Source organism: Battus philenor, unplaced genomic scaffold (assembly GCF_028537555.1).
Source record: "Battus philenor isolate CCGP_79_NKW_IND1 unplaced genomic scaffold, ilBatPhil1.0.hap1 SCAF_25, whole genome shotgun sequence".
NCBI classification, from domain to species: Eukaryota; Metazoa; Arthropoda; class Insecta; order Lepidoptera; family Papilionidae; genus Battus; species Battus philenor.
This window is the reverse complement of record NW_027181688.1, coordinates 1,888,338-1,915,274: the sequence shown is the minus strand read 5'-3', so window position 1 is coordinate 1,915,274 and position 26,937 is coordinate 1,888,338. Positions and strand designations below refer to the sequence as shown.

At 35.4% G+C, this 26,937-nt stretch overlaps 1 protein-coding gene and 1 non-coding gene across 4 annotated transcripts in view; one reads left to right on the top strand and one right to left on the bottom strand.

Annotated features, from left to right (window-relative positions):
- Positions 1-26,937, top strand: part of sm (smooth) — a 543,953-nt gene that overhangs the window by 123,039 nt on the left and 393,977 nt on the right. The gene's annotated exons all lie outside the window — the stretch shown is intronic.
- Positions 6,523-6,595, bottom strand: TRNAV-AAC (transfer RNA valine (anticodon AAC)). Its single transcript has one exon. It is a non-coding gene; the product is annotated as a tRNA-Val (tRNA).

Here is a 26,937-nt window from a genome sequence, read left to right as displayed (position 1 = left end):
CTGTATTGAGCTGTACTGCTAACAAGGTTACTTACTTATAGGGTGACCATAAGTTAAATAGGATTTCGAAATAAAGACTTAAATACTGAAAAGTTATAGATACAATATACATTTATGTAGTATGATAAGTAGTATCGTATCAAAAATATATGTCTATATATATATCTATGTCTATTAATTTAGTTTAACGTAATTGTATATTCAATAATAAATGTGTGACCTCCACAATTCATATGTTAGTGATAATGATATATTCTCGTGCTCTCTCGTATCTTTTAAAAAACATATTCGTTCAAAATTATTGAGTACATACAATGCAATTTAAACCATAATATAAATATATAAACAAGCATAATATAAATATATAAACCATAATCTTTGATCCCTGTTTAGTAATGTTTTTATTTGTTTTATCATTGTTTGACTATAAATCATTATATGTTCTCAGTGAGATAGTTATAAGGTAACAACTGTAACTAATTTTATATTTCTAAGCTTCTAAGTTTGTACTTTCTTACTGCCTTTTGTTACTGTCTCCAATAAAGTAAATAAATAAATAATATTAAAATGTATTTATTCAGAATTACTTTAATTTGGGGTGTACGTTTCCTAGTGTAGTAGACAGCAGTTGGGGCAGTAAGGTTTTTGGGTGGTGACCACGAGACGGTAGAAGCGCCGTGGTTATTACGTGGACCGAAGAAGGTCTTGTACCTAACAGTGCGTGTCTGTCGGCTGGTTTGATGAAGATGTAGGTATTTAATGGAATCAGACGTTACCTTGCGGAAGTCCATCCTAAGTAAGTGAAGGACCAATATTTAGCCACTTCCGCACATGCAATGGTAGTCGTGCAACAAAGTGCACCGCCCGCCAGACCGCTGATAAATGCGTATGCGGCAAACAATGCGGATTACACAACCGCCACCGTTAATTCACTCAACACGTGTTCACCCCTCCACAGGGCATCTTCAGGATGTAGGTGTAAAGATAGAATTTTAGTTCGGCATTTAATAAATATCAATTGCATACTGCACTATAGATTTATTAAAAAAAGAACAGTTTATTAATAAGTTATGTTTTGTACACCGCAGTAACTTTGTTTACAACAGAAATGGATATCACCGACATATGGTTTCGACAGAACGTTGAAAGCTGTCATAGAACCATCGAAACAATGAATTTATTAAAAACGAATTTTCACGATTGTATGCCATGACTTCGTAGTAACATGAATGAAAATACGATCGTTCAATTGAACATTTAAAAAAAATAATGCGTGACGTCATAAATTATAATGTAATTTAAAAAAAGCATCTCTTTTTTTTCGTAATTGCTAACGTCATTCCGATATAATAAAACGGTAAAAGGTTTGAATGTACAAGAAAAAAAAAAGGAAACGCATTTTCCGGACAGCTATTGAAAAGACTTGGATGGGAAAATAGAGCGAGCGGTAATCAATGTTTTTAAATGTATTTATTTATTTATTACTATTTACTGTACTGGCTAGGATAGATATAAATAGTTTCATAATAATGAACAAAAAAGTTCTGGGGGCGGTCTTATCACACGAGGCAATCTCTTACAGACAACCATAGTATGGAAACAGTACAAGTATAAATAATCGATAGTTAACGTGTACAAAACATACATACATACGTATATATGTATAAAACATATATACTTATAATAAATATTATAAATATCATAATAAATAAAAACATCAAACTGATTTGGATCGCACTTGCCTCAGAAAGAATAAAGAGAAACAGAGAAAAAAAGGAAATTAATTAAAAAATGAATAATCATAAATCTAGTAAATATTTCTTAACGATTTTCTTAAAAATAGGTAATGACCTAGCACGTCTCATATTTAGCGGTAAATTATTCCATAATCGAAAAGCCTGTGTGGTAAACGACGGTATAAATATATTACTTATAATACATATAAAGAAAATCTCTGCACAACTATATGATGTTTATAATACTTTTAAAAGTCATGTTTGTGTAAGAACGTCCCGTTTTTTGGTCATGAATCATGGCTACCCTACTCGCCCGCTACCAGTTCCCCCGGGGGACACGCCGTCGGTTTTTATGAGTCACATCGGACGAGAGAATAAATTGGCGAGAAGCCAACTACACGGCTCATGCAATTATTGATCACCGCACTGGATCTGGCTGCGAGATCCTTGTTTTACAAATCCCTTAGAACGGACCCGAGTTGATCACCCTCGTTAAATTTTTTTATATTAAGTAATTGATTTTGAGCATCGCTATATTTAAAATAAAATACCGTGTGCTTATGTCATAGATAACCCGAACCTATTTAGTTTTAATAGTGTTATTTATATAAGAAGGTGATGACATACGTATTTGAGACGCGGTTACTTACTACAGACCTCGTGAGGAAGCTATAGGTCAACCAGAGAGCAATAGAGAAGGCTGTGCTCGAAGGCGGGCGGTGCACTTTTTTGCACGACTACCACTGCATGTGAGGAAGTGGCTAAATATTGGTCCTTTTCTTACTTAAGATGGACTTCCGCAAGGTAACGCCTGATTCCATTAAATATCCTACATGTATGTTTTAGTTACTTTCATAGCGTTCCCTCTTACGGTATTTTAATACAGGATAGTGTCGTCGATATTAATTCTATATTTATTTTACAGAATAGAGCTCTGCGGTCTATTTATAACTTAAAACCTTGAGATTCAATGAGATATGTTTGCAAAGGCTTTGGTGTTATAACTGTTGCTTTGCAGTATATTTACTATGACATATTATTTATACGCCATAATTTAAAATCAAAATAGTGACAGATACATGATAAATATATATAAGAAATAAAAGGAAACTAGTAACGACTAAATGTTGTCTTATAAAAGTTAAATCTTTTATGTATCTGTGTGTACGCAGATATAATAAAGTTTTACAAGATATCGTAAAGATCTTATTACATAATTTAAGTTTTTGGTTGATATAAAGGTTTGGTGATTTTTTTGGACTCATTCGTGTTTTTTTATAGCCCTCTCGTACCCCTAATTTGTTGGGATCAGAGTCTTTGTTTACAAAAAAGTTTTTTAAAATTTTATCTTTATTCTTCACTCTCTTTCATACATCTCAATTTCTTTTATTCTTACCTTTTTTCCTTTACAATATCTCTCATTCCTTCTTGCTTTCATCGCCTTCCTTCCATCATCTTATTACTCTTAGGTGGCTAGGTACATTTTTTAATGTTTATTTTATTACTTATCCTATTTTTTACATCACAGTGTTTTTTTTTTGGTTTGACTTTTTTAATACATTACTACACTTTTCTTATTCTATTTTGAGCTGTTTCAACGGTTTCATTTCGTCAAAATTAGAAATTGAAATTTAAGCACCTTCCCGTTGTCAGATTGATCTGAAATTTGGTACACACGTTTAATTTAGATGACAATACAATATAATTAAATCAATAACATTATAAATCTAAGATGGCCGCCGATACAAAATGGCGGATTACATATTTTTCCTTAGCCCCCTTAATAGCGTACTAGGTACATATTTTTCCACAACCACCACAATATGGGTATCAAAAAACCGTTAAACTTAAAAGTTTTTTAAATGTATTTATTTCCTATTATTAATTGACTAGTTATTTTACGTGCAGTTTATTTCGTACCTACATTCGTGTGGTTGATGTTATAATGTCTCTTGAAAAATTGTTAAATTTCCAGCCCGCTCTTCGCAAAATATAAACGTTCTGAACCGGTGGTAGCTTATAGCTTAATGTTAACAAAAGCGAATGTAAATGTCCACTTGAATAAAGATATTTTAAATTTTATTGCAGCCTTTGCAACTGAGAGGCAATCTGTTCGATATTTCTTTATTTAATAAAGGGTTGTATTGTTTTTGTATCCTGAATTACGTGCAAGGCTTTTGTTGGCACTAGAAGTCTGTTAATGCTCATATTTTAAACGGTTTTATTTAGTTCGACCCGTACGGATTTGTTTATTTGGGTCAAAATTAGAAATTGAAATTTAAGCACCTTCCCGTTGTCAGATTGATCTGAAATTTGGTACACACATATAATTTAGATGACAATACATTATAATAAAATCAATAACATTATAAATCTAAGATGGCCGCCGATACAAAATGGCGGATTACATATTTTTCCTTAACCCCCCCAATATGGGTATCAAATGAAAGGGCTACACTAGTAGAACACGATGATTATGTCAAAATTTAAAATCCTAGATGGACGCCGTTCCAATATGGCGGACTAGGTACATTTTTTTCCACAACCACCACAAAATGGGTATCAAAAAACCGTTTAATTTAAAACTTTTTTAAATGTATTTATTTGGGATAGTCTTTTTGTATTTAGATTGTAATCAACCGTGTTGTTTAGAGATTTGTAAACGACACATATAGACATAAATTAATTGATTTAAACTAGATTATTCACGCTGACATAAATCGGAAGCTGTCTTCTATAATGAGCTCCTCCCCAAAGCACTACCTCGATAGTTAGTCGAGTGAAAATAACTTATATACACTTGGCGTAGTACGAATCTGTATCTGTGACCATAAGTTCGAAAGGATTCTAGAATAAGGACGTATATAGATTAAATACTGGATTTTTTTTTGTACTTTACAAGAAATATTTATAGAGATAAATATCCTTATTCTTTTTAATTTAATTGTCGACAAATTATAAATATTTTAATAGTAAATTTATTAATTATTTTTTTTAAATAGCTAATCGAGAAATGTAATTAGTAATTGTGAATCTTTTATTTATTTACACTTTATTGTACACCAAAGTTGTAATAAAATATACATTTAAATAGTTGTTATACCGAAAAATAGACTTTATTATCGCTGGAGGGGATCTCTACCATACAATCTTTGGAGAGATGAGAAGACATGATGGAAAGAGCGGCTTAGGACCTAAAATATAGTACATATTTTAGCGTATAGACTCACACCCACACAAGTGCGCGCATACGCACAAACAGAAAAAACATTAAAGTGAATGAAAAAAAGGCTTTAAAGGAGTAAATATGTAGCTAATATGTTAGCATTTCTTAAACCTTTGCGGAATGAACGCTTTCTTCCGTTTCGTTTCAGAACATCCGCGCAGATATTTAAAGGTCGCTTGCCCGCTTGTTAACGATTGTTGTGGGAGATATCTGTGACCGTACTAAGTTAACGTACTTATAAATTAATGGGTCTATGAAGTAAAATTGGAAAGTACGGTAGAACACAAAATTCTCGGACACAGGTAGGATTAAAGGCTATGTCGAGCCACATTCGACAGCGGATTGCAAAGAGTTAAATATGCTATGTTAGAGTTCACGTAACTATTACCCAAATAAACAATCATCTGTATGCATAAGCACAAAACAACATTTATAGACCTCAATTTCAATAAAATTGCACGAAATCAAAATGGCTCAACGTACCTCCAATACATCACGTGGTACTTATAGATGTCACAAAGACTTTGGCCCTAACCAAAAACGGTCAAAACACTGTTGTGTTAAATAAACCGTGTACATGATATGCTTGTGGTAAATACATAGAACTGTCTTGTCATATTTTCTCTAAAAACATACTAGATGGCGCTAGTCACAGGCTAATAGACATGGTGCTGTTTTACCGACGTTTTGTTCTATTTAAAACCATATGCGTATAATATGTGCTCCAAGATATAAATAATTAAATATCAAAAATTGTGTCGCCAGTGTGGTAGGGATATGACATAGGAAATAATAAGAAATATACAAGTATGCATTTAAAATGAATATAAAATAGTCTTATCTAGTTTCATAGATCATTGGCAGTCACTTTCAGAGGGATTCAATAAAATTAGTTTTTTTCTTTGATAGTCGTATAGAGATTTCGGGTAAGCTTGCTGTCTGAGGTGACAAGGAGAAATTTGTTTTGCGGTATATTAACCGCGGTTCTTTTATTTTTGTTGTGTTATGTTTATTAAAGCTTATCGGTAAAGGATTAAGACTTTCGATTGTAATTCTCGAGTTCGATTTCCGAGACAATTCTATATAATTTACTCTTTGTGATCAGTAACGTGTTTTCAAAGGATGGGCAGCAACGTTCTCTGTAAGGAATTATGATAAATCCCTTACATAGATTTCGTAAGGTAAGGCTGTAACGACGATGATAAAAAAGCTACCAGCAACAATTATGATTGTCATCATTTGAGCTACAGGTGTCTAGTGCTGGATATACGGTTCCCACATAGATTTACAATAGGAACGGTTTGAAGCGGCCTGTGTTCGTTTTCAGTCTACCTTAGTTAGGTAGACTCGTTCTTAACTTGTATGTGTAATATTATGATTAGAAAAAATAACCAAGCGGTTTTGAATTTAAAATTCGGTTCTATTGTGTTTATTTCATTGGACATATCAATTTAGAATTGAAAAGAAAAGTTTCAATAAATTTTATATTTACTATAATTATTTTATGTACATTAAATTATATTAAAAATTTAGTAAAAAAAATGAGGTAAAACAAAAATATGTTTCCGCCCGGGATCGAACCGGGGACCTTCTGCGTGTTAGACAGATGTGATAACCGCTACACCACGGAAACGATGTAGTGAAATGTCGAATAACCGGTCATGTATATTAATTTTTTTGTGAATTATGTTCTTTTGAATATATTAAATGTCCGCTTCACTCGATTGTATATCTTAATACAATATCAAAATAGCAATACATTATATGAACACAGCTATAATAATGTACCTAAAAGAAAATTTTAACTATCGAATTGATACATTTGAATCATATAACGAAAATAAATATACGAAAAACAGTGAATGAACAAGCGACATAATTTTTAAATCTAGAATAATCTCTCAAAGCACCATATAACGTTATTGTTGCAAAAGCTATAGTGTTGATAAAATGCTGGCAGTGGAAATTCACACCTAAATATTTATTTATTTATATGACACTATCAACAAGGTATACAATTTTAAATATACATAAAACAAGTGTAGAAGCATTGAAGCGGTGAATGTATTACTGATTTGCTGTCAATTAGTACGGTATATCTCATAAAAATTCAATGGTTTTTGAGATAATAAATAATTTAAAAATAATATTGATATTAAAATAATTATTGTTTTCTATCTGTATCTGACTTTGTACTGCTAGAAGTTTTTAGTCTGTGATATTAGAATACTATCACTCGGTGTTTGGCACTAATCGGTGTAACATAACTCCTGAAGGTGCATCGTGGAGGGGTGAAACACGTGTTGAGTGATTTAACGGTGGTAGGCGGTGTAGCTGGCGGGCGGTGTACTTTGTTGCACGACTACTGCTGCATAGCGGAAGTGGCTAAATATTGGTCCTATTGTTACTTAATATATGGGTTATTGAACAAATCATGAAAAAATATGCGAGGAAACTCTGTTAACCTTTCTTTACGAGGTACAATTGTCACGTGTGCATTCGAACACGTGTTCCCTGGTAAGTTATGCGAGACGTAACGGATCGTGATTTTCAGAGGTCTCAATAAAAGAAGCGACCCCCGATGTCGGTCGATTCTCAGGTGCGGCACGTGCCCGGGGGGATATTTACTGCGCCGTTATTGAATCCGCAGCGCGGGACTGTTCGCCGCTCGGTATCGTTGAAGTTTCCGGGATTAGCTTTATCGATAAGTACTCGCGACCCTCGTATCATGTTGATACACTGACGGACGTTTATATATTTCCTTTCTAACATATTAACCTAGATTTTTTTATTTAATGGAATCAGGCGTTACCCTGCGGAAGTCCATCCTAAGTAAGAAAAGGACCAATATAATGCGGTGGAAGTCGTGCAACAAAGTGCACCGCCCGCCAGCCCGCTGATAAATGCGTATGCGGCAAACAATGCGAATCACACAACTGCCACCGCCAAATCACTCAACACGTGTTTCACCCCTCCACGGGGCATCTTCAGGAGATATGTTACACCGATTAGTGCCAAACACAGAGTATGTTATGTTAACCTAGTTTTGTGGAGATATCTTGGACTGAAAATTTTTTTTGGTGTCTTGATGAACATTTTTGAAATAGAAATTTCCCAATAACAATAGTATAGAATAGGTGTCGCCATGCTCTTTGATAGTGCAAGCCAAATGAATACGCATTTAAAACACGGAAAAGAATGTTTTTTTTTTAACAAAAATATTTTTTATTGAAATTATTTAAACAAAAGTACAAAATATGTGTATTGAAGTTAGATATAATGGCACACGTATATGACAGCACTCCTAACAATACTTAAAATGCCGGTTAGTTAATTATGAACGGTGTTTGGATTTCGATAATTTTATGGTGGAATAATAATAATTGTTATTCATACCAGTAATTTGTTTTTCCCAGGAGCTGCATGGGTTATGTAAATTTAAATATTGTAATAATTCGACAATCAATCGGAGGTTAAATTTATCGTTCAAAGAGCTGCAATTTGGCCACCCCTTGTATAGAAAGTCAAAGACAAAATATCCTTATTAAGTGCAATCATTACAATCATTTATAATTGTCGGCTTAAAATAACTTTACATTAGTTCGTTACCCGCCACCTGCTGAGAAGAACTAACAAGAAACTCATTGCGGTTTATTAACTATTGATCTTTAAGTTAGGATTTTTTTTTATTAAAGGACAATTTATTACCAAACATATTTATCGTAAACATATTCTGAAATAGAGTAAGACAATTCTTTTATAAAATGCCTTCAAAATTAAGTTCGCCGTTTTATATACATTGCATAAGAATATTTTAAATAAATAAATAGTATGCCTTTTAGCAAAGCAGAAACTTAATGTATCGCATCACTTATGGGCAACGAGGAGAGTCGCGGGATCTCGCTAGAGTACTGCAGAAGGGTCATAGGAGAGACCATCAAAAGGAACAAGTAGGCAAAAAATAAGAGTATGTAGGACTTGTCAAGATAAATTTTAAACATGCGAAATATGTAAATAAAAATAGGAATACAAAGGAATGTACGAAATAAAGCAAAGTAAATGAAAATAAAGCAAAACGAAACAAAATGTAAACCTGTAGTATTCTGGTGGGTGGACGACGAAAATGAGCTAATGAATGAAAGGAATGAAAGAATTTGTGATAAGTAAAAGATGAATGAACGAATGACAAGAAGGAATCAAAATGAGAACGCAAATAATAAAAATACTGAACGAAGGAACTACGTACTTTGTTAAGATAGAGGACGCTGGATGAATTCGGTCCTATTGGAAATCTTTAAAAAGATTTATGCCCAGCTGTAGACTTATGAAATGATGATTAGTAAGTAATGGCTTAGTTAGACAATGTATCATTTCTTGAATGTCAGCGGCGCCATTGCGGTGGCGTAAGGTGACGTAAATCCAGGACATTAAAAACCTCATCAAGTCGACGGGCGCATCTCGACGGACTGGAGAAGCTCGTAAAGATATTTCAAAGCGCCATTGTGCTAACCGCACTCTGTAGTGGGCCCTCCCGTCGATCCGTCTGAAACACTAGACGTCACGAGTGCTCGGGATCCGAGACAGTTGTAGCAACTCGATGTTTGGATATATTTATTTTCAGGCGCGTATTGTTCCTCGATTTGCGTCGTTTTATGTTGCGTTTTAGTTTTAATACTAATTTTCACTGTGCGTCCTTAGATTTTCTAAATTGCGGTGTAAGAAAAGGACCAATATTTAGCCACTTCAGCACATGCAGTGGTGCACTTTGTTGCACGACTACCACTGCATGTGCGGAAGTGGCTAAATATTGGTCCTTTTCTTACTTAGGATGGACTTCCGCAAGGTAACGCCTGATTCCATTAAATATCTAAATTGCGATGTTTTGGATTCGAGTCTTTAATTTTATTAATTTAATTTTTATAAAAGATGACGTCTCTTTTGTTTCTTATCAAGATAGTCTGACTATTATTCTTGGTGTTAATGTAAACTGTGATTTTAAATTTAAACCATTTCTGATTTATCAATCAGAAAATCCAAGAGTTGTTTAAAGAATTTGCTTTCTGTTGATTGGCGAGCAAACAAAATAGCATGTACGACAACATCATTATTTCAAAACTTGGTTTTCAGCATGTGCTATTCCAGAAATTATTGCTTATTGCAACAAGAAAAGGTTAAAATTCAAGGCTTTGGTCCTAGTAGACAATGCTTCTGGCATTTTATATTATTTTTGTTCATTAAATGTTTACTTTGTTCAATTTTCTTTTTAAAAAGTAGTATTTTGGTAACCCTGGAATCTATCTTCGATCTTTACATGGTTTGCTATAAGAAATTTTAATTCAAGAGAAGAACCTTTGCTCGCGTGTTTATGATGACAGGGTTAGGGGAACGAAGGGGAGGCTGTATCTACCTCCAAGACTTGGCATTAGACCACCGCTGTTGGAACAGTACGTACAGTAATAAGCGAAGGCGTTCCAGTAGTGATAACAAAAGGCATAATAGAAAATCTTGTGGTCTTTTGTGGCCCTGTTTTGAGGACATTTTGTTTACCTCTATCGTGGAAAGGATAAAGTCTTTTTATCATATTCTCTTCTTTTTCCTATCACAATTTCAATCATTCATGTTAGTCTTCTTATACACATCAGCTTTCTTTCTTCTCCTTTGCTCCTAGAATATTGCAATCTATTTTCTCTGTTTAACCTGATGACCGTGAGGTTTTATAGCCGGGTACCTTTTTTAACAACGCGATAGAAGGATATTCCACGGGTAATCCGAAAAAAATAGTTTCAAGCACGACTTCTTCTTTTAACACCCTTGCACAATTCTCTCACTTTGCCCTATGTTCGGGTATTCCGAGGTACCCACTAAAGTTATTATAATTTAATAAATATTATTCGTGAATCTAAGCAACCATTAAGATATAAACTAACTTGAGATACTCATTGAAGGGCGTTCAGCGTTGAAACAATGTTGGTTTAGGACAAAATAGTTAATTGCCTACCTGACTTATCTTAGACTTCGGATCCTTTCAGAGAAGGTTTTAAGAGCCCGTTGTACTTGGAGAGTATTTATCGAACAATAGATATAAAATCTGTTTACTTATTACTTCAAACTCTATTAAGTAATTGGGTCGGGCTGCGTTTTTGATTTTGACGTATTTATCACAAATAAACCGAAGGATTTATAAAACATTTCATTCATGTCAACAGGCAGATATCACATAACTATCATAACCAGCATTTTTTTTATCGACTAAAAGTTAAACTTTTGACAATTTACTTATTAATAATAATAAGGTAATATATTAAATATGTATATTAAACTATTGTAATAATGTTGATTTGTTTTGCCGTAGTTTTTTATCTTAACCCTTAATAGCCTGATTTACGAAAGTGATTTTTTTAATATTACTGTGTTTGCTTGAGGGTCTAGATGAAGGGAAAAATAGATTTTTTTTTAATTTCGTTGGAAAGAATATTATACAACAGTAAAATACGTACAGCCAACCTATAAAAAAGTAATAGTAATGTGAACATTCGGTTTAAAAGATTGGTATCAAAATTGAAACTCTAGGCTATTAAGGGTTAAGGCGAAATATTTGACCTCTGTCTCACCTGATGTTAAGTGCTGACAAGTTTTGTGATGCTACATGCTTGCCTAGAAGAAACTTATTCACTCTTGTCTTGAAGACTCCCAAGTTATTATTGTCTGGAAACAATGACGCCGATAGGTTTTTTCATTCCTTTACAGTACGCACTATAAAAGTATTAGCAAAACGCTTAGTGCGGGAGGAAGGAATTTTAAACTTGTACGGATGTCGTGAATCCGTGCGTCTTGTTGTCTAATGGAAGAAAAGAGACGGGGTAATTATTTAGTATCCCGCTGTTCACTTTCCAAAATGACGTCTGTAGAACACCGATATACTGGCAACTTTTCGTCGACCAATCTTTTAGCTCGTCTATATCTAGCTGCCTGTAATAATATCTTTTAAGTAAGAAAAGGACCAATATATAGCCACTTCCGCACATGTAGTGGTAGTCGTGCAATAAAGTGCACCGCCCGCCAGCCCGCTGATAAATGCGTATGCGGCAAACAATGCGAATCACAAAACCGCCACCGCCAAATTACTCAACACGTGTTTCACCCCTCCACGAGGCATCTTCAGGAGTTATATTACACCGATCAGTGCTAATCACAGAGTGACCACTTGGTTACTCTGTGTTTAGCACTAATCACTTGGTCACTACGACTGCATGTGCGGAAGTGGATAAATATTGGTCCTTTTCTTACTTAGGATGGACTTCCGCGAGGTAACGCCTGATTCCATTAAAAATATATTTTAACTTATTTATGCGTCTTTTTATCAGCATCTGTATTATATTATTAAATTTATAATAATAAATTGACTGTAACGCTAATCGATATTATTTTCTTTTCAGGTATGTTGAGCAGTCTTCATCCTTTGAAGTAAACGTTTGATTCAACAGCGTACAACAAGACCGTATGTTTAATGACATTAGTTAAATTAACAAATTAGGATGTAATCGAATATATAAAATTCTCGTGTCACGGTGTTCGAACTTGAACTCCTCCGAAACGGCTTAACCGATTTTTACCAAATTTTACATGCGTATTCAGTATGTCTGAGAATCGGCTACTATCTATTTTCCATACCCCTAAGTGATAAGGGTGATCCACCCCTAAATTTTATTTTTAATTTTTTAGAAAATTTTTTTGGTTTTTATTTTATTATGATACAGCATACAAAAATTTACGTTTGTATGTAACAAACGTAAATTTTCACCCCTCTACGATTAACCCTTATCTTACATTTGTTAATTAAAAACTTTAATTTTTTTTGCAAAACAACGTTTGCGGGATCAGCTAGTGAACCAATAAAAACCTCGCTATTGTAAAAATATAACCATTTATAAGTGTATAAGTCAGGGAATAGAAACTGATCAAGTCCAAGCGAGCCCTTTCGAGCGCCCTTGTGTTGGAATAAGCGGGTATTATTGACAAGTGTCAGCTTAAATCGAGTTCCTCTCGAGGAGATCCTCGTGCCAAATGACTCCATGGAGCCATTGCTGAAGCGATATAAAAGCAAGACGTACTCCTGGTGAAATTATTATACTAGGTATTACCATCACCAATAAATTGAGCCTATGACACAAGCGGCGTCCAAGAAATTATCAATTCTTTCGAAGTTTCAGCGGTACTTCAGCTATGAACAGCTGCTTAATCTTTACACTGCCCTAGTTCGATCCTGCATGCAGAGGAGGACGTCTTATAAAGAACATAAAAACATTTATGGAGAAAGTGTTGACGCAAAATATGTTATAATAGAAGTAAAAAAAAATATTTCCTTTTCAACTAAGAATCGATCAATTTCCGAAATAACCTTAATGTAGTTGTAATAAAGTTGTTATTACAGTGCCCATGAATAAACTCAATAGCAATAACCAGCGACAGTGTAACGATAAATTACCGTGTATGCTATCCCGAGGGAATTTAGTTTGTATGCCTATAGACATTGAGGCGATTTTCGAGTGAAGGTTTAACTTTTTATTGGGCATACGGCAACAAGTTTTGATTACGCTCTGAATGTGTGGCTAGTAATGCGTTAATGTTTTAGTTGCGATGTGTAACAAGTGGTCCGTGGTTTTTATGTGTAATATATTATAATAATAATAAAAATTAATTTATGATTTGCTATATTATACAACTTTATTATATGGTTTTACGACTGGAGCTTTGGTCAAATTTACGATATTTTACATAAACTAATCTATAGTAGTCTTAAATTAAGTGATATATATGTTAATTTTCAACATATCGTTTTGGAAAAATTTCTCCTCGGTCAGGGTAACAAGAATGTTTTTCATAATTTTTTTAATTTACATTTTATTTCTCTTTTTAACTTTACATATTCGTACAATCTCTTTCTTTTATTCAGTCATAATACTCGTCGCCTCTCTTTCTTCGGCCGTATTCTTTAATATCACAGTTTGTTCCTATATTTATTTATACTTTTTAAATTTCTTAATGTTTCTATTTACCAAACTTGATATTAATTTTTATTAATCAACTCCTTTACAATTATGTGACAATATCTTAAGGAGATATGACTGCTTTCTCTGTCACCCATCAGAGAGGCGATAGTATTCCTCACCCTGTCATAAGGGACAGCTTGTTATTGCGTTTACCGCGGTTTGGACCATCGCTGGTTCACAGGTGCAGGAGAGTTTCTCTGGGCAAATGGTGAACTGGCCGAAAGATTGTCGGTTGGAGACCACGGGCAGGTAGACGCGGTAAACCCACAACAGGTGGATCAGTCATGGTAAAGGTTACGCTGAATCGCATGGTTCAGGTTCAGGGCATCTTGAGATTTTTGTAGTGAGTGTCTATTGGTTGAAGTGATAGTTATGTTAAAATAACGTAAACAAAACTGTCGCAATATGAAGAGTGATTGGTTAGAGATATAAAATCTTTGGGGGAAGTTAACACTTTGAAATATGTTTCTTTAATATGTTTTTCTTTTAAAACTACAGACTAAAACTTTTGGATGTGTAAAATCAATAATTAATTTTGATATTTAGTAATTAGAATTTATAAACGCCTTGTCTTGTTATATTATCATTACGTTATCTCATTTACAGCAAATATATTATCAGAGAACTCCAATTCACAGCACGGTTAATACCTTTATTCCACTTTTAATATTCATATAGGATAACTAGCATAGTTACCACTAGGCAACTTAGCACTTCGACGGTTATCGAACGAGTGACCGAGCTCCCGACTCAATTATCAAAACGCTGTTTCAACCCCCACCACTCTCAATCATTTTACTGGAAGTTGTTACAAAAGAGTGACGAGGTTGAATAGTGTTGCCATTAGAAAAAATTAAACTACCTTTTATAAAATTATTACAATATAAATTTATTCCTTTATCCCTTAATAGCCTGATTTACGAAAGTGTTTTTTTTTTAATATTACTGTGTTTGCTTGAGGGTCTAGATGAAGGGAAAAATAGATTTTTTTTTTTAATTTCGTTGGAAAGAATATTATACAACAGTAAAATACGCACAGCCAACCTATAAAAAAAAACTAATAGTAATGTGAACATTCGGTTTAAAAGATTGGTATCAAAATTGAAACTAGGCTATTAAGGGTTAAAAGTTTTAAATCTATATTCAATTAGTTCTCCATATATAATTTATATGTTATATAATATGTATTTTTAAGCAAAATATGTTAGTATGCCGGTGGCGATGCCGACAATAAAACAATACGTAAATTTAATATCATGGGAGCTATTTATATTAGCGTTCGGGGTCCAATAATTTGCAGCGTCAATAATGTTCAGTATTGAATAAATATCGGAAACTTCTGGAATATTGTCGGGACATTTCCACTGTTTGTCGATACGGGTGGCTTGTCGGGTTTGTTTTGTGGACTACCCCCCACCAAATATCTCTTCCCACGCGAAATCTGACAATATTAAACGTTCTATATTCCTTTTGTAATCCTTCATTAACACGTTGAACGCCAGACTATAAAACCATGTTTAGTTCAGTGTGCCGCGACGGACACCATGTGACTGCCATCATGCTGGGTCCAAGAGGCCGCGTCGGACACCAAGTGTCCGCATGCCCTCGATCACTTCAGAAGCCTCTAGGGAGCTAACGGACAGTGTTTCGACTGTTTTTACCGAGGCATGTGACCCGCGCGGCCTCGCACAAAATAATGGGTAAATCGCTGTTTTCGTAAGTCGTCCATTATTTTTAAGGGTTTTACTGACAATATTTGCAAAAAAACATCTTGGCGATTTTTTGGACGATTTTCGATTTAATGGTGTGGCCCCAGGGGACAGTATGTTGTCGGACACATGGTGTCCGCCATGGCGTTCACCGTGTTAATTTATTTTTTAGACATTATGTAAGGAGTGTTTAAATAATAATGACATAAATAAACAGCGGCATCAGTGTTTTCAATAATAGAAATTCACTACAAATGTTTAAAAATATATCGTATAAGATTTTAAATATCGAAGTATACAGTATGGTTATAAAAATATAATAGTCGTTTCGTAGACGAAAGAAAGTGACGGAGGTAGTTCAGTTTGAAATGGGAGTGGTTAGACCACATTGCGCGGAACAGATGGCCGCAGGGAAGACCAAGAAGACCGTGGAGTTTTGGGTAGGTAGGAGTCCGACATAAACCTTTCGTTGCCCCAACAGCGGAGGGATATCCCATGCAAGATTTCTTAGATAGAAATCAATGAAGTCTTATATCCAATAGTGAAATACATACAGTTTAAATAACGATGGCGACATCGATATTATTTAAAAATTGTTCCATATTTAAATCTTCCGAATATACGATTTAATAGTGCTCGTACAGTTTGCACGTTACGACGATATTGGACAAGAGCGTGGAACAGGAACCGCAATACACGAGCAAACGCCCCGTGGCTCGGGCGTGTCGCGGTGAGCGCGCTCGTATCTTGGTGTACAATATGACGTCGTGGAATTTAATAACACGCGTCGGTCTCTCAGTTTCATGCTCGCCTGGTACTTTGGTTTTAAATTCAAGATGTTACGCGAAGAAACGGAAGTCGAATTTAGGTGAATTTATATAAAATTATGATAGGTTGTAAAAGTTTTAAACGCACATTTTCCACAGATTTTACACGTATTACTAATCAGTCACTTTTTAATATTTATGTAATAATGGAAAATAAGAGAGTAATAACAGATAAAAATTAAACTGCCGATAACAATAGATTCTAGAAGGTTTCTATGATAAGAATATGTACTCACGATCGTATTCTTATTATATTAAAAAAAAAATTAAAAAATCTAAAACAAGTCCACGATTATTTTGTTCGGGCGTGAATTAACGTCTGCGGACGGTGGAGGGTTAAGCACGACGGAAGACTGGATGCAAATCGCTTCTAATAAGTCCTTTTAGAAATCTATGGAAGAGGTCTTTAACAGTATACATGATAAAATATTAAATGAATTATTCTTATACTAAACTTTGACAAAAGGATTTTGGTGCTTTGGCGAGAATTAAACCTTCAAAGCTTGCCAGTTTGTCGGAGATTTTTGTATTTTTGGAGAGTGTGCAACCAAATAATTCCCTATCTCCTTTCTTCCACCAGACAACAAGAAGGACGGATTCACGACAACTGCCATCTCTAAGCGTTTTGCTAATACTTTTATATTGCGAACAATCAAGGAGTGAGACAACCTACCGGCTTTATCGTTTCCAGACAATTATAATTATGGAGTAAGAAAAGGACCAATGTTTAGCCACTTCCGCACATGCAGTAGTAGTCGTGCAACAAAGTACACCGCTCGCCAGCCCTCTGATAAATGCGTATGCGGCAAACAATGCGAATCACACAACTGCCACCGTTAAATTATTCAACACGCGTTTCACCCCTCCACGGGGCATCTTCAGGAGTTATGTTACACCGATTAGTGCCACCACTACCACTGCATATGCGGAAGTAACTATACATTAGTCCCTTTCTTACTTAGGATAGACTTCCGCAAGGTAACGCCTGATTCCATTAAATTATAAACATGAAGTCTTATTTTTCTTCTATTCATGTAACATCGCAGACCTCTTTATCTCTTAACATCAGACGAGACAGAGGTCAAATGCTTTGCCTATAGATAATAAAACAACTGCAAAAAATCTACATTATTAGTATAGTTTGTTATATTAATAAGTAGATATTGGAGCTATGAACACTGGCAGAATGGAAAGTAGAGAAGGTAGCCTTGGTTGGTAAATGTTCTACTAATGGAGGTAGTATAAACTTAGATAATAAGTGAGAAGTTTAGTACATCTTGAAGGTGAGTAATTTTTATGATTATTGAATATTACGTAACATGTTGTCCCAATACGTGTCGAAACAATTAGCCGTTAGTCGTTTTTGTTAACATCGCGAAATAATTTTTGCTCCTAAGTTTAACGAAGTCCATTAAGCGCCGGCATCCATCATAAAGTTGCGACGGGTCTGTTCCATCGGAGATGTTGATGTTTTTTTAACAAGTATTTTTTATCTTGGTGTCGCAAGAAAAATGAATTTGATGTTATGAAATGTCAGTACAGTGTTTACCAACATGGGATCCACGTCCCAAAGGATATTAAATAAGGCTATTTATTTGTTAAAAGAGACAATTCGAAAATCAACTAGACATGAGTATAACTATTTAATGGATTTTTAATGGAATCAGGCGTTACCTCGCGGAAGTCCATCCTAAGTACGAAAAGGACCAATATTTAGCCTACTTGGTATGGACTTTATGTTTGGCACTAATTGGTATAACATAACTCCTGAAGATGCCCCGTGGAGGGGTGAAACACGTGTTGAGTAGTTTGGCGGTGGCGGTTGTGTGATTCGCATTGTTTGTCGCATACGCATTTATCAGCGGGCTGGCGGGCGGTGCATTTCATTGCACGACTACCACTGCATGTGCGGAAGTGGCTAAATATTGATCCTTTTCTTACTTAATGAGTATAACTTTTTCACTTTAAAATAAATATGATATATGTCATATACAACTTATAGATATAATAAAAAAAAGTTTAAACAAAGCTTTCAAGTTGTATTACAATTATAATTCCGCGCCAGTGCGCATCTAATAACGCTCGTAAACTAAGTTCTAGACGTGACGCTATTGCTAACAGTACTGGGATTCCGGAATCCCGGACTATTTTTGTCCGGAATTAAAAACCGTTATTTAAGTAAAAATACCGGAATTTTGGTATTACATTATGATTACAAAACGAAAGTTATTAATATTATTTTATAAACACTTGGAATTTAATTATCTTTTTTGCTTCTTTTATCATATAATGCCATACGAGGCTGTTATATATAAAATGTAACATAGAATTTAATATTGGATTTCATTTATTATTTGTTAACAAGTCAATAATAGCAACTGAGGTAAGTAAAAATGTAACTAGTATTTTTTTATTCATTAATACCGGTTTTAATACCGGTATTTAGATTTTAGTTCGGTATTGTAAGCCCTACGTGACGCTTGCTTTATACTCACGGGGATTCCCCGCGTGTGAGACGATATCAATGAAAATGAGTCTTAAATTTGTTCTGAAAAAGAAGCATATCTGTGATTATTTTTAAATTGCTAGGTTCTTCTCCAGAGAATCAATGTTACGAACATGACAAGTAGACTATATATAAATACATATTTAAATGTACGCGATATCAATGTCTTGTCTTTACGAAAGAGCTTAGCGAAGGCTATTCGAAAGAATAAATATTTATTTGTATGTTTAATAATATAGAAAGAAGTCATTTTATTTCGTTCGGGATAAATGTATCATACGAATTAATGTATCGCAATAAGTAGCTAAAACGTACGCGCGTACGCCTTCACTGATTAAAAGTGGCTGAGATGAAAGACGCGAAAAGCAATCAAGTAATTAAATCCGGGGGATACTCCGCCGTGTAATTCCTCTCGGCGTCTTTAGGCATTAGCGAGTAGATGAGGGCTTTGAGAGGAGCCAGATTGACGGAGTTACGAAAAAAAAATCCTCCTCACCTGCATGCTTTAGCTGATTGTTTGGTAACCTTTACTATATATATATTCCTATCTAATAGATTCAGGTGTTTTTACCTCGCGGAAGTCTTAACTAAGAAAGGGACTAATGTATAGCTACTTCCGCTATGTAGCAATAGTCGTGCAATGAAGTGCACCGCCCGCCAATGCGCGTGCGGTAAACAATGCGAAATACAACTACTACCGTTAATCTACTCTACATGTGTTTCACCCCTCCAAGGGGCATCCTCAGGAGATGTTAGACCAACCAGTACCAAAGACTAAACTTGGCGGGCGGTGCACTTCAATGCATGATTACTGTCGCATAGCGGAAGTAGCTATATAGTAGTACCTTTCTTTAAATATATTCCTGGCGTAGTCTCCTGTACTTCAGTAACTGTTACATATATTTATTGACGTGAGAAAAACAAGACAGTTATATTAATATTATAAAAAACCGATTTGAAAACATAGGAAGTGATGTACTTTATAATTTTATTACTTGTGAAAATTTTAGCTAACTTTGTTATTTTCAAAGTTTGTAGAAAAAATAAATGGAAAAATTATTGCTCAAGAGTCCCTGTTATAGCATCAAGATAGGTGGAACGATTGGACCCCAAAAACGGGAGCCATAAATACAAAAATATCCCATGGGAATGGAGGTGTAACAGCGCCTTTTTAATAAACAACGACAAACGTCGCCTCGCATTTATCAGATGTTACAGTGGGAAAAGGAGGTTATAAATAGGAATAAATAATACCTAATAGATTCAGGCGTTACTTTGCGGAAATCCATCCTAAGTAAGAAAAGGGCCAAAATATTGTTATTATATAACAACTTCCGCTATGCAGCAGTACTCGTGCAATAAAGTGTACCGCCCGCCAACCCGCTGATAAATGCGCGTGCGGCAAACAATGCGAAACACAACTACCACCGTTAAATCACTCATCACGTGTTTCATCCCACCACGGGCATCCTCAGGAGTAAGATTAAACCGATTAGTGCCATACACCGAGGAATAAATAAGGTCGCGTTAGAACTAATTATCTTATCAGAATATAAGTAAAATTAATATATTAAGGTGACCGGAAAGAAATGTCGCTTTCTTAAGTTAAATTCGCACGACTGCATTTTTAACAAGTTTTTATTTATAATCAAATATATATTCACCTTCATTATCAACAGCCTTTTGCAATCTAGTATACAAAATCAATGCCGGAGCGGTAACAAATCAATCGGTTTTTCTGTAAAATATGTCGACAGATACGACATTACTTTCCGATCTCCCTAATAATAATATATCAGAGGATAGCAAAAATAATTTAGAAGAAAAAATATAAAATGTCAAAAACATTTAAGAAATAAGAATAATGAAAGATTGTAACTACAATACTGTGAAAATTAGGGGGAAGAGAGTGAGGTGATTTGTGGAGGGAGGAAAAAAATGAAGAAAGTACGGAAGAATTTTTGATGAAAGGCAGACGTGAAAGAGCAAAAGAAAATTTAGTTCATTGAATAGGAGAATTAATAAAATAGATTCCCTGTCCCACCCAAGATAGAAGTGGACGAGAGATCCACAATAACAAGGGATATTAAAAGAAAACGCATAAGGTTTTTAAAAAGCCTGTTACTGATTTTAAATCATATAATATAATTTCTAGATACACATAAGAAGTTAAACGTACAAAGCAATTTAAGTTTTCCAATGGTTTCAGCTAAAGTATTTCTGTGCTGAAGTAAAATTAGTTGAGAAAGCACAAAAGCTCTAGGCGATGAATTTATAAAGAGACTTCCACTGGTTGGTTGGTTTAGCCGGAAACAGTATTATAAGAGGCAATGCGAACTAAGAATGTATGTGTATAAAGGTTTATTCCTGTTTTCCTGCTCACGTTATAATTTAATATAAAATGTATAAAAATAAATAAAATTGTAGTGTCTGTTTGTTATGTTAAAATAGCCGCTTTTGATTACATGCATTTCAATATATACATATATGGATCATATACCAATTTTTTTTAAATTTTGTCTGTTTGTTTGTTCCGGCTAATATATGAAATTGCTTAACCGATTTTGACGAGACTTATACTGGTAGGTAACTGATGATAGACATGCCAAAAAAAAAAAGAATATTGCGCAGAAATATGATAAATTTCGATCGATGTATTGAACTACCCTTTTGACAGTTCGCTCTGAACTTCGCGCGTTTGACTGTTCGCCTTGATCTTCGAGTTTGAGTATACACGCTGCAAATTAATATTGTATCAATATTTATCAATCGTAAAATTTACTTATCTATACCACATTCAATAAATATGAATGCGAGACATGGAAGGTTACCAGAGATATCACGCGTCGGCTTAAGTCTTCGTTAACAACTGTCTTCAACGTATTCTCGGTATATACTGGCCCGAGAAAGTCTCCAACGTCGATCGACCAGCAAATCAAACGCTGCAAGTAGAACTGGATAGGCCACACGCTCCGAAGGGACCCTAATCACATACCGAGGCAAGCCTTAGAATGGAATCCTCAAGGAAAGCGAAGACACGGCCGCCCAAACTGCAGAAGTGAAGGCAGCTGAAATGACACGGAGCGAAGTAAAGCGCGAGACTCAAGACCGCTCGGGATGGCGACGTACTGTAGACGCCCGGTGCCCCATATTGGGGACATAGGAATAAATGACATTCAATTAATAAATAAAGTGATCACTCGTAATGAAGTTACATTGATATATTTTTAATACAGGAATACAAAATCTATTGGGACAGCCAGTGCATATATACATTTTTAAACGTGTTCAAAGCTCTGTCGCGACTCCATAGGGCTTGTGTTCCTTTGTTCGATTCTAATAAAATACTTTTAGCAAGGCAATCAATGACACGTGTAGATAAAGTTTTTTATAGGATGTTACGAAATATTTAGGCCCACCTTATCCTTCCCACACGTTTGGAATAAAAGTTCCCGGTCAACGAACCTTTATCGATATCCGTCTTTGCCTGTGTACACGAACCGCTATCTCATCGATAAGATTTTTTTATCTTTATATGTAACTACTATTTTTACTTGTGGTATTATAAGTTTTATAGATATACTGTGATTGTTTATAAGAGTAAAACCTTTGTTGTTGTCATTTAACCCTTTCGTCCCGGAATACTAAAACATAAAATTTATTACCAAAACCACGTGCAGACAATGGAAATTAGCGCTAGACTAGCTAAAGTCATGCAGACAGCGTGCGATTTTTGTACATAACCTCAAAGCCAAACGCATAAACAACGGCCTGGTACAATTTACACTGAAAACGAGCGATCATTTTAGGTTCCAGGGGTTTTCACACATTTGTGGTACACATATGTACCATCCGGGACGAAAGGGTTAAAAGGTACAGCCTATCTGAAAATAGTTTGGTACGTCCAGAAAATATAGGACTATCGCATTTCAATAAAGTTAAGGGCGCTAGAAGTAACTGGATTCAGGCAGCGCAGACCTGTTCATAGTGACAATCTTTGGGCTAAAAAGCAGAAGAAAAATAAAAAAGGAAATACTCCATCTGAATGTCTTGTATATTAGTTTTGTAAATTATATTTAAAATTAACAAGTTCTGAGCCTCCACGTTGTGAGTTTCTAAAATCCGACAAACAAAAACATACACAAAAATACAGTAGATGCCGATTATTTCCTTGAAACGCAATCTGATCTGATAGCGGAACGACAAAAGCGAATCGCGTGGTGACGTCACGAGTTGTCAAATCATGGCGGTGATCGTGGTGACATTTGTGGGAGGCCTTTTAATTTTTAAAAATCGAATAACTATATTTTAAAATTAGTTTGCTATCTACCCATGGAAATTTATACTGCCTGAAATATAGTCTGTTACTGATCACTTCGTACACGGTTATTAAATATAGGTTAAAATTTTACCCGCTTCTCTTATCTGGTATATCTTTCATTGCTAACAGAATCGGGAACTACTGGCGTATTCCGAAAGAGTTTCATAATGATCATTGTTTAAAAATGAGCTACCAATATCTAATAGATTCAGGCGTTAATTTGCGCAAGTCCATACTAACTAAAAAAGGTACTAATATATAGCTACTTCCGCTATGTAGCAGTAGTCGTGCAATGAAGTGCACCGCCCGCTGATAAATGCGCGTGCGGTAAACAATGCGAAACACAACTACCACCGTTAATCTACTCTACACGTGTTTCACCCTTCCACGGGGCATCCTCAAGAGTAATGTTACACCGACCAGTGCCAAACACCGAGTCCGACTCCGGGTCGTTTACTTTCTTAGCTACCAATAACCAATCATCCTGTATAGCAGAAGTATTCGGGATTGTCAAATTAATATTTAAAGTTCAATTTGAAGCTTACAAAAGACAATTAAGATCGGCTTACCGAATTCTAATTCATTTGATTCTGACGCCAGCGCGAGGGGTGCGCTGTGGTTCTTTCGTCGTAGCTTTTTAAGCCATTGTGAGTTAAATCTGCAACGCGGTGGTCTCTTCCAGCTCTAATTGAGCTGCGGCTGTCGGCGAAGTAATTAGTGAGGCGTCTTGCTATGCTCTTTATTGGACCGCCCGCTCGTATGCAAGACGGGTATCGGACTTTTGCAGATTCGCTTCATTAGTATCCGCTAGTTGGAATATTAAACGCTTATTCTGTGTATTTTAATGAGAAGTCATCTGTAATAGAAATTCGGTACATTGTGAGACATAATGCTGATGTTTAAAATTATTAAAATAGAAGGATCGGGCTGACAAAGATGGATACAAAAAATGGATACAAATGATACTTGTTGTAACAGCTCCTAATAGATACCGGACTGATTGTATTTCGTGCGACAGAGATAGCGCTCTACGAAGCCGAAGTTAGCCGATTGTCTCTTTTCAAAGGCCGATATGTAATATTTATCGCCGAGTACTGTATATTCATTCGAGCTTCTTCCTTATTTATATGGCCGTAAATGAACAATTTTATTTCTGTGAAATTCCCCTTTTCGATGGGCCGACGATAACGTAAATTTATATATACTTATTGTCTATATATATATATATATATATATATATATATATATATATATATATATATATATATATATATATATATATATTGATTCTGTTGATTAAAAAGGTTGCTTACCCCTGCTTTAGGTTATATTTAATGTCAGCATACCAGGCTAGCAGGAAAATGAAGAAATATTAATTATCTCTGATATACTTTTAGTTACTATAAAAATGTTTTACATTTAACAACTCAAAAACATTTTTAATAGAACAAGATGAGCGGGCGAGTTTTTTATTTGTGCAGTAAATACGTGCAAGTTAATTTGTAAAACATTAATTATGAAATAAAAGTGGAATTTATGAGCATCAAATGATAAGTTTTTTCTTGTACGTGAACCAGGCGAACATGAGGAAAATGTTTGCAGAATAATTAAATTTGCATTTTAGAGACTAATGAACCTAATGTCATATTTCACAGAAATATAAAATAAAAATTGGTAAATTGACATCTACAGGATGATTCGTTATGGGTGTAAAAGTTTAAAAGCTGTCATGTAAAGAACACCCTATAAAAGCGCAAAAGGTTTTAAAAAATAGTTAATTAAAGTATAGTAAGAAAAATAGTTTAATATATAAAATAAAACATTAAAACGTTTTCTAAATCTGTCGAGTTTGTACAAACTGAAGTTACCTTTGCCATTCCTGTAGAAAAAGTAAATTAATAAAACATGTTTCAATATACTAAATCACACTTTATACAGATGATTAAAAACAGATGTTTAGAAACAGGTGTAAACCTTAAAAGCGTTTTGCTAATAATGTGCTTAACAGGATGTTTAGAAACAGTTTTTTAATCTTTAAAGCTTTCCGCTGACAAATATGCTATACAGGGTAATTGGAGACACGTGTAAAGCCTTAAAGTTTTTTGTTGAAAATTTTACATATATTTTAGTGCTTTTAACCAATCAACCCGTAAGAAAAGGACCAATATTCAGCCACTTCCGCACATGCAGCGGTAGTCGTGCAATGAAATGCACCGCCCGCCAGCCCGCTGATAAATGCGTATGCGGCAAACAATGCGAATCACACAACCGCCACCACCAAATCACTCAACACGTGTTTCACCCCTCCACGGGGCATCTTTAGGAGTTATGTTACACCGATTAGTGCCAAACACAGAGTCATTTGCATTTCATTGCACGATTACCGCTGCATGTGCGGAAGTGGCTGAATATTGGTCCTTTTCTTACTTAGGATGGACTTCCGCGAGGTAACGCCTGATTCCATTAAACAATCAACCTGTATAATGTAGATACCAGGAAAGCATGACTTGTTCAAGTTATTTAAAATTGTATTTTAAATAAATGTGCATAATGCCGGTACCAGGCGGGCATGAGTACGAGGAGCTAATATTGCACGTAAGCTTTTTAGAGCATTAACTGATACTAATTACGTGGGGCGCTCGACACGTTCCGATGCCGGGCTCTTGACACGGATAGCGCTTCACCCCCCGGGCGCAGAGTGTTGTCTGCAATTGATATTTTATATTTTAAATTATTGCCCGAGTGCGCTTAGATGTACTCCACGTGCCCTCGCTTTAATGCACGTGTGGGTACTCTTAACTTTGAACTGCATGCCGCTGAACCATGCTATGCAGGTTAAATTGGTACGGAGACGAGGGTGTTTAGAATGTGGGCTTTGTACTTTAGCTACTCTAAGCCGATGTGGTTTCGGACCATCGTGATAGCACCACCAGGGTTTTGGGGATAGCGTGGGCCACGTATACCCTGGGTACGGGCTATCTAACATAGCACAGTACGAGGGAAGATCACGTGTCGATCCCGGGAGATACTGCGGTCCTCCGAGTAGAACAGAGGGCGATCACCGGAGGTTTTAGAGGGTAGGAATCCCATAAAACCCTGTCCTCTCTCCAGAAGCATGTTGTCTTAAACATCCGAAAGATTTCCCCTCTGAAACCAAAAAAAAAAGGTTACACCGTGTCACGATTTCCATCTTAAGATACCAGCGGCCATCTGTTAGCATCTCTAGTTATTTGGACTGCCTATTGCCGCTTCTTAATGCATGAGCAGTACTGGCTTAGCGACAGAGGCTTCACCGGGACTTGCAATCGTAGGTCGCGTGTTCGACTCCCGGGATACAAACTTTTGTATCATATGTAAATACCGCTGTTCAGAGACAAGCTGCCAGAGGATGGAGAGCAGCGCCTTCTGCGTATCGTACGCACTGTGACCGTCAACTTGCCTGCTAAGCATAATAGATATCTTTGGGGAAACCTATACCCTGCAGTGGGCTTCTGTGGGCTTAAACGACTACCACATTTAATGGAATCAGGCGTTACCTTGTGGAAGTCCATCCTAAGTAAGA